We start from the raw sequence: 7,092 nt of genomic DNA, 5'->3' as shown, positions 1-7,092 counted from the left end.
AATGGAATGGATGGGGACTTTCCTGGCAGTCCAGTGGTTGACTTCACCTTCTAATGCAGCGGGGCGTGGATTCGATTCCTGGTCAGGGAGCTAAGATTCCATATGGCTTGTGGCTGAAAAACCGTATCATAAAACAGAAGCAATATTGTAACAAATTCAATAAAGTCTTTTTAAAAAAGAATGGAGAGGACCTGTGGGGTAGAGCAGAGGGAGATGGTAGAAACCACTCGAGGTGGAGGCTCCAGCACTTTCCCAATGTTCCCAATCCACCCATGGGACTTGGCCAAACTCTGCTTTCTTCCCAAAACCCCATTATCCCAGATCATCTGAATAGGTTTCTGCTTCTGGCATCCAGCTCCTCCAAGTTAACTGCCCACCAAGGTAGAGCCTTCCTTCTCTCCCTAACTCCTTGTTGTGTGGTCCTGCGAGTGGCACAACGTGGGCACCCAGATTTGATGGTTAAGTCCACAGCAGCAGCCTTGTAAACTCTTTAAATAAGAACTGAGGTTTTTTCTTTTTTCCAGGTGTGTTTGGAATAAACAAAATGTTCTCGTCTCTTCCACTTGGAATAGGTACCTCCTTCACACTATTTGCAAAAGTGTTCTAAAATTGAAAATTGTCGTGGGCTAGAATTGCCTGCCCTCTCCTGCATTTTTTACTCAGTCTCAGAATAATACTGTGATGAGGAAAAAATGGATGTTTGCTACAGGTGGAGATGTTTTTCCCAGCGTAACACACAGAATCATCAAACCATTTTCATTCATCACAACAAAAAAATAGTCCTTCCAAATTGGTGTGGATATATCAGGGGAGGGGAGGGACTCCATGAAGAGGCCCTCCAGGAATGACTGCTCAGCATGTCACAAAGGTGAGAACCACAAAGGTCAGAGAGCGTGGGCACTAGGGTGAGAATGACCAACATGTCAGTTTCAGCTCCACATGTACCAGCCCTGCAATCTGGCACAAGTGACTTAATGTCTTAATGTCTTAACAACTGTAAAATGGAGACAAAATTGAAGACAGGAGGTTGACTGGTTGGCTAGAATAAGAAAACATATTTGTATAATTATAGCTGATTTGTATTGTTGTATGGCAGAAACCAACACAACATTGTAAAGCAATGTTCCTGCAATTAAAAAACAAAGTAAAAAAAAATTTTTTAAGAAAACATATAAAATATCTAGCACAGGAAATAATACATGGTCAGTACTTTATTTTGATCACAGAAGCAATGTTCAATTATACCTATCATTAATTAATCAATCCATTATTTAAGTGACTTATTCTCAGCAAAACCAGTATTAGAAATAGCACAGTGTCAGAATAAAATCTATCTTGCTTCCTCTCAATTATCTCCTGGAAGTCCCCCAGGCTTCTTCATTTCTGGTTCCTGAAGGTGAAACACAGACTCTTAAAGCTCATTAAAGCAGGGTACCCTCCATCTTCCAATGCTAATCCCAGGAAAAGCTGATTCACAGTCTCATGCAAACAAGGAGGGATCCCTTACAGAGGCATGTATCCCCCTAACCATTTACCCCTCCCTCCTTTTCCCTCTCCCTTTTCAATGGTCTAAGAAGTTGTTTCACTCATGGTGAAGATAAAATTTCAGAACATTCAGACAATGAAAAACTGAACAAATTAGGCTCAAGTGCTATAATCCATGTGAAAATTATTTGCTATGCAAAAATCTATTGATTTTTTTCCTGTGAAGGTGACTTTCATGTGTCAACCTGACTGGGCTACAAAATTGAGTCTGACATTACTTAGTTTCTGTGGTGGTGTTTTGGGATGAGATTAACATTTAAACCAGAATATGAATAAAGCAGATTGCCCTCCCTACCCTGGGTGGGCCTCATCTAATCAGTTGAAGGCTTGAATGGACCAAAAAGGGCTGAGTAAAAGGAAACTCCTACCTGGGGGCCTTTGACTAAGGTTTCATTTGTTTTTCTTGCCTTTGGACTCAAACCAAACGAAAAGCTTGGCTCTTCATGGGTCTCAAGTCTGTGGGTCTTACACTCAATCTAAACCACCAGCTTTCCTCTGGGTTTTATTTCTATGGAGAATTCTGACTGACACAGTTACTAGAGATTGTTCTTGTCTATTCATTAAAACAGGTACTTGAGTGACTTCTGGGCAATATTGGCCACACAGTAAGAAGTAGTTAGGGACTTCCCTGGTGCTCCTGTGGCTAAGACTCCATGCTCCCAAAGCAGGGGCCTGGGTTCAATCCCTGGTTAGGGAACTATATCTCACATGCTGCGATGAAGCCTAAAGATTGTGTGTGCTACAACAAAGACTGACTCAGACAAATAAATACATAAAATTTTTAAAAAGAAAAAAAAAAAAAACCCACACACCACTAACCTCTAACCCTAGTAGTTAGAGCAGATAAACTGCAGTTGTCTCAAATGTGATGTACATGGCCAGTCTTTCTCCTTCTCCAGTCTGCCCTTCATCCCTAACTGGTCAGACCAATGATGTTCAGCTGTGGTTATTACAGATAAGGAAGACAAAGTGACCGGTCTGGCTCTCCCCTACAATAAGCACCTAGAGGAGAGAAAACAGCAAACGTCCTCAGGGAATTCATCAGTTGGTCACACGCTAAGGCATCTGAAAAAGACAACCTTAAACATCAGGTCCCTTTCAGACTGGCAAGGACACCAGTCCTGGAGGACTTGGATGAGGGACTGCTTGCCAATCACCCTGCCAGAGGACAGAGGGGATGCCAGCCGGCCAGGGAGAAGTTGGTGAAAGCAGGAGAGAAGGCATGCCATATGAGAGCTGGTGGCCCTGGCCTGGGGACCGCTATTTCCTTGAGCTTGTGTTTCATCCGTTCACTCCATTTATTCACACAACGGTATTCACCAAGTGCACGAGGCTCACGTTCCAGTGGCAGGAGCTCGAAATACTAGCTCTGGGGTTAAACTGTCTGGACTAGAGACTGAAGAACAGAACACACAGAGCAAGCGGGCCTTGAGCACAGGCAGCGTGTGCCAAGAACAGGATGGGTCTCTTACAAGGGAGCAGAGGGGAGAACAGATATGCCCAGGGCTGGCGGGTGGTCAGCAGGGGAGCCTCCCCATGGGTGGGGCTCCTGGAGACCTTCCTAGGTCTGTGCAGAAAGAGGGGTGGGGCAGGTCCAGCCGGAAGAGCGAGGTAGAGGGGAGGGTGTAGCCAAGAGTCTGGTCTCCTCTCCCTGGTGAGGATACAGAAGGTTGTCATGCCAAAGGGGACTGCTGCTGCTGCCGCTAAGTCGCTTCAGTCGTGTCTGACTCTGTGCAACCCCACAGACGGCAGCCCACCAAGCTCCCCCGTCCCTGGGATTCTCCAGGCAAGAACACTGGAGTGGGTTGCCATTTCCTTCTCCAATGCATGAAAGTGAAAAGTGAAAGTGAAGTCGCTCAGTCGTGTCTGACTCCTAGTGACCCCATCCAGGCTCCTCCATCCATGGGATTTTCCAGGCAAGAGTACTGGACTGGGGTGCCACTGCCTTCTCCAATGCCAAATGGGACAGGGCCAGGCAAAGAACTTGAACTTGATACAGGACCCCACAGGGGCAGAAAATCTTTAAGTATGCCATAAGATCTACATTTTAGAAAAATCAATCTGATAGGAGAAATTTAACTCAATTTCCTATTTTCCTGGATTTCTTTTTAAATTCTTTCTGCTTCGCTGAAAAAACCCAGATGTTGAACACGAAAGACCTTAAATAGTGGAAAGAGATGAAAGCCATTTATTTCCTCTCCCGTGGTAGAGTCCTAAGTATATTCTTTATCTTTCCCACTAGATAAAAAGTTTCTAGACACAGTGATGATGCCTCACTCAGGATCCCCTGCTGCCCTGTGGCCTGCCCCCAATAGACTGTCTGTGGGGGGCCCGGCAGCTTCCGGGGGCTTCCCTTGATGTCCCCCATAGAAACACAGGATAAACTTTGGGATCATCGGATCCTGGAGCTGAAAGAAATTTCTTCTAGTCTTAGAGGTGGAAACAGAAAGGGATGTGAGCAGGGTGAAGCAGTGAGTCCACACCAGATTCAAGACAGTAATCCAGACCAGTGAACTCCTGGTCCAATGTTCCTTCATCCCAGAAACTAATTAGAAGAGAAGATACCCGGATTTGGGCCAAGAAACAGGCCTATAAAACTTACAAGGCTGACTAGACCCATGCTGGATTCACACGAATGCAGCAGACCAGCACAGAGCAAGGATGCCTACCTGCCCACAGCCCATCCCTGCAGCAGCCTGGCTGGTTTAAAATGTGGACACTAATCTCACAGCAAAACTCCCGCCTCCGTTCTCCCCAGAATCTTTCAAGTTACTGGAAGGCTTGGTCTCACTAGGTCAAATTACAAATGGCTTTGTAAGTGTTTCATGAATTTCTGAATTCTGCCAGGTCAAAGAGATGGAATTGGATTTTCATATAGACCCAAACTAATCATTTTAAAATTTCACATCATTCCAGCATCAAAAAACGGGAGAGTTTGGAGAGATTCTGGACCCTTTTTTCATCCAATTCTTCATTGTACATGTAGGAAAACTGAGGCCTGAGCCAAACAAAAGACTTGAGATATGCCCAGATGGGTACTTACGGCATTGCTTTAGAGTGAAGGTCACAGCTCAGATACTCAGAGGATGAGCAGGTAGTGGAGGAGCAAGTCTGGGTGCAGGAACTGGAGGGGGCACAGTACAGGGTGAGAAGGGCTCTGGGGGTACACTGAGAGTGAGTGGTCCCCAGACAGCTTCAGAACTGGTTGCTATGGGGACATGTAGGCTGTGTTACCAGGAATTATTTTTCAAAAACAACTGAGAGTCAGAATTTTATATGAAATCACTACCTTTTAAAATAAGGTTGACAACTGAACCAAGATTTTTAAACATTCTGCCAAAAATATGTGTCTGTGGCAGAAGGCGGCAGGTGGGCCTCAGACCTGTGACCTCCAGCCCAGAGGATAGAGGCTCAGCACTCAAGCCCAGCATGGGATCCTCCCACTCCTAGTCTTTTCTCCCCGTGTGCCTGTCTCTTGCTGCCTGTCTGAGGTGTGATAACCCATCGTTTTCAGCCATCTGGGAACTTACTAGTTGTGAGCTCTTAATTTCAGCGTTCTTCCTTGAGGTCTAATCAGCTAAATACAGGTAATTCTGACCTTTGTGAGTGAATCGCTTGGGTTCCATAAAGATTTCCCCAGCTCAGCCTTGGTTTCAATTGATGTAAAGTATTAAATAACCTCGACATAAGACATATGCACATGGACCAAAACAGAATGTGACCAGCTGATCCTAGCATTAATAATCTGGTAGCCCTGTACAGGCCTGATATTTTCCATGAAACAGTCATCTGGCCCAAGCAAGTCAGAAAACCCAAAGAGAAATGCAAAGAACATCCCTTTACATTGATACCTCCAAACTGGACTGTTGAAAACTAGCAAGACATCTTTGAAATTATGCTCCAAATGGAAAAGCAATTACAAGAGGAAAGCATGGCCTGATCTCATTCTGTTTCCAGCACTGGAAAGAACCCACCTGAGGTGGTAAAGTCCCTCTGGGTAAGTCACTAACAGGCCTGACAACCAGATGCATATTTACATTGACATTTATACTGACAAAATCTGACTCCTTATTTGGAAAAGCCACAGAAAGTAAGAAGGCTTCATTTGGGAGCTCTGTAGCATTGGATGGGGTGTCCTAGGTGGTGCAGTGATAAAGAATCTGCCTGGCAGTGCAAGAGATGAAAAAGACCTGGGTTCAATCCCTGGGTCAGGAAGACTCCCTGGAATAGGAAGTGACAACCCACTCTAATATTCTTGCCTGGAGCATCCCATGGACAGAAGAGCCTGATAGGCTGCAGTCCATGGAGTCGCAAAGTATCAGACACACCTGAGCATGCACTCACACAGCATTCGGTAACAGGCATTTCAAACAGTTTTCACACTCCAGCCTTGTACAGCCTACACTGTGAGGTTCTGGAAAGATAGCCTTACTGCCGGGGTCCAGCCCCGGCTGATCCAGGGTATTCGAAGGAGAGATGGCGTAGGCGAGGATCAGGAAACAACTGCTTAATTAAACGTTAATTAAGGATATAAAGAGTAATAGAATGAGGATAGCTCAGTAGGAAAATTCAGTGGAGAAAAGAGGCTGAGTAGCTTGGTTTACGCAGGAGACCAATAAAACTTCAAGACAAGAAGTTTGCACCACTTACGTAGGCCGCAGGCGTCCTTCCGTTCTCCCAAAGGAGAGGAGACACTGAGGCCTCCCCAGTCGGATCTTAGAAGCCCAGGCATAATTAGCAAGCATGGCAGGTTCCGTGCTCCAGATGGAGACTCAGCCAGAATTTGAGAGAGAGAGCGACATGGGGAGACCAAGTTTCGGTGACCAAGGCCCGCACTTTATTTTCCAAAGTAGTTTTTATACCTTAAGTTATGCATAGAGGATAATGGGGGAAGGGGTGGAGTCATGCAAGGACAGCAGTTCCTGGTTCTAATCGAAGCCAGGCTTTCAAACTTATCATATGCAAAAGTTCAGGTGATTGACATCATCTTCTGGCCAGGAGGCCTGTTAACATTTTAAGAAACTTATTTTTCTCTAAAAGTGATTATTCTAAAGTCAGGCACCAGCCTCCAAAAAAGCACTGGACAAAGCTGCATTCCTATAGGGCAAAGGTGAGGTGGGCTCAATCAAGAAAAGAATTAACTCAAGGGTCCAAGGTTACAAACATTGAGGCTACTACTTACATTTCTATACACCCATTATATCAATCAATACACTGCCAAGGACACAGTAGGTAAGGGGTATGGAGACTTAGCAGCAAACATTGGCCCAACAAGTGAAAAACCCTTCACCAATACAATTTCTAATCAATCTTTTAACTACTCAGAGGAATCTGTGTTTAGGCAGTTTAGAACATCTCCTGCCTCTCACAGTTGGGAGGCTCTGAACAATCACATGTGGCCGGAAAAACCTATTCAGGCAGGCTAGAGGATTTCCAAAGGAGTTTGTAGGTTGAAACACTGTCACACCCAGGAATTATTAACCGGAGCTGTAAGCTAACTCTTTTTTCAGAGAGAGGTAGTGGGGGACAGCCCCCCATAAAGTCAGA

General features: G+C 45.1%; 1 long non-coding RNA gene across 1 annotated transcript; it reads right to left on the bottom strand.

Annotated features, from left to right (window-relative positions):
* Positions 1-1,227: 1,227 nt before the first annotated feature.
* On the bottom strand, positions 1,228-6,882 carry LOC129622534 (uncharacterized). The gene is made up of 3 exons (XR_008700044.1): positions 6,196-6,882; positions 2,365-2,547; positions 1,228-1,390 (listed from the first exon to the last, which is right to left on the bottom strand). It is a non-coding gene; the product is annotated as an uncharacterized LOC129622534 (long non-coding RNA).
* Positions 6,883-7,092: the final 210 nt, after the last annotated feature.

The sequence above is a fragment of the Bubalus kerabau genome, chromosome 11, assembly GCF_029407905.1.
Source record: "Bubalus kerabau isolate K-KA32 ecotype Philippines breed swamp buffalo chromosome 11, PCC_UOA_SB_1v2, whole genome shotgun sequence".
NCBI classification, from domain to species: Eukaryota; Metazoa; Chordata; class Mammalia; order Artiodactyla; family Bovidae; genus Bubalus; species Bubalus kerabau.
This window is presented reverse-complemented; position numbering and strand designations above follow the sequence as displayed.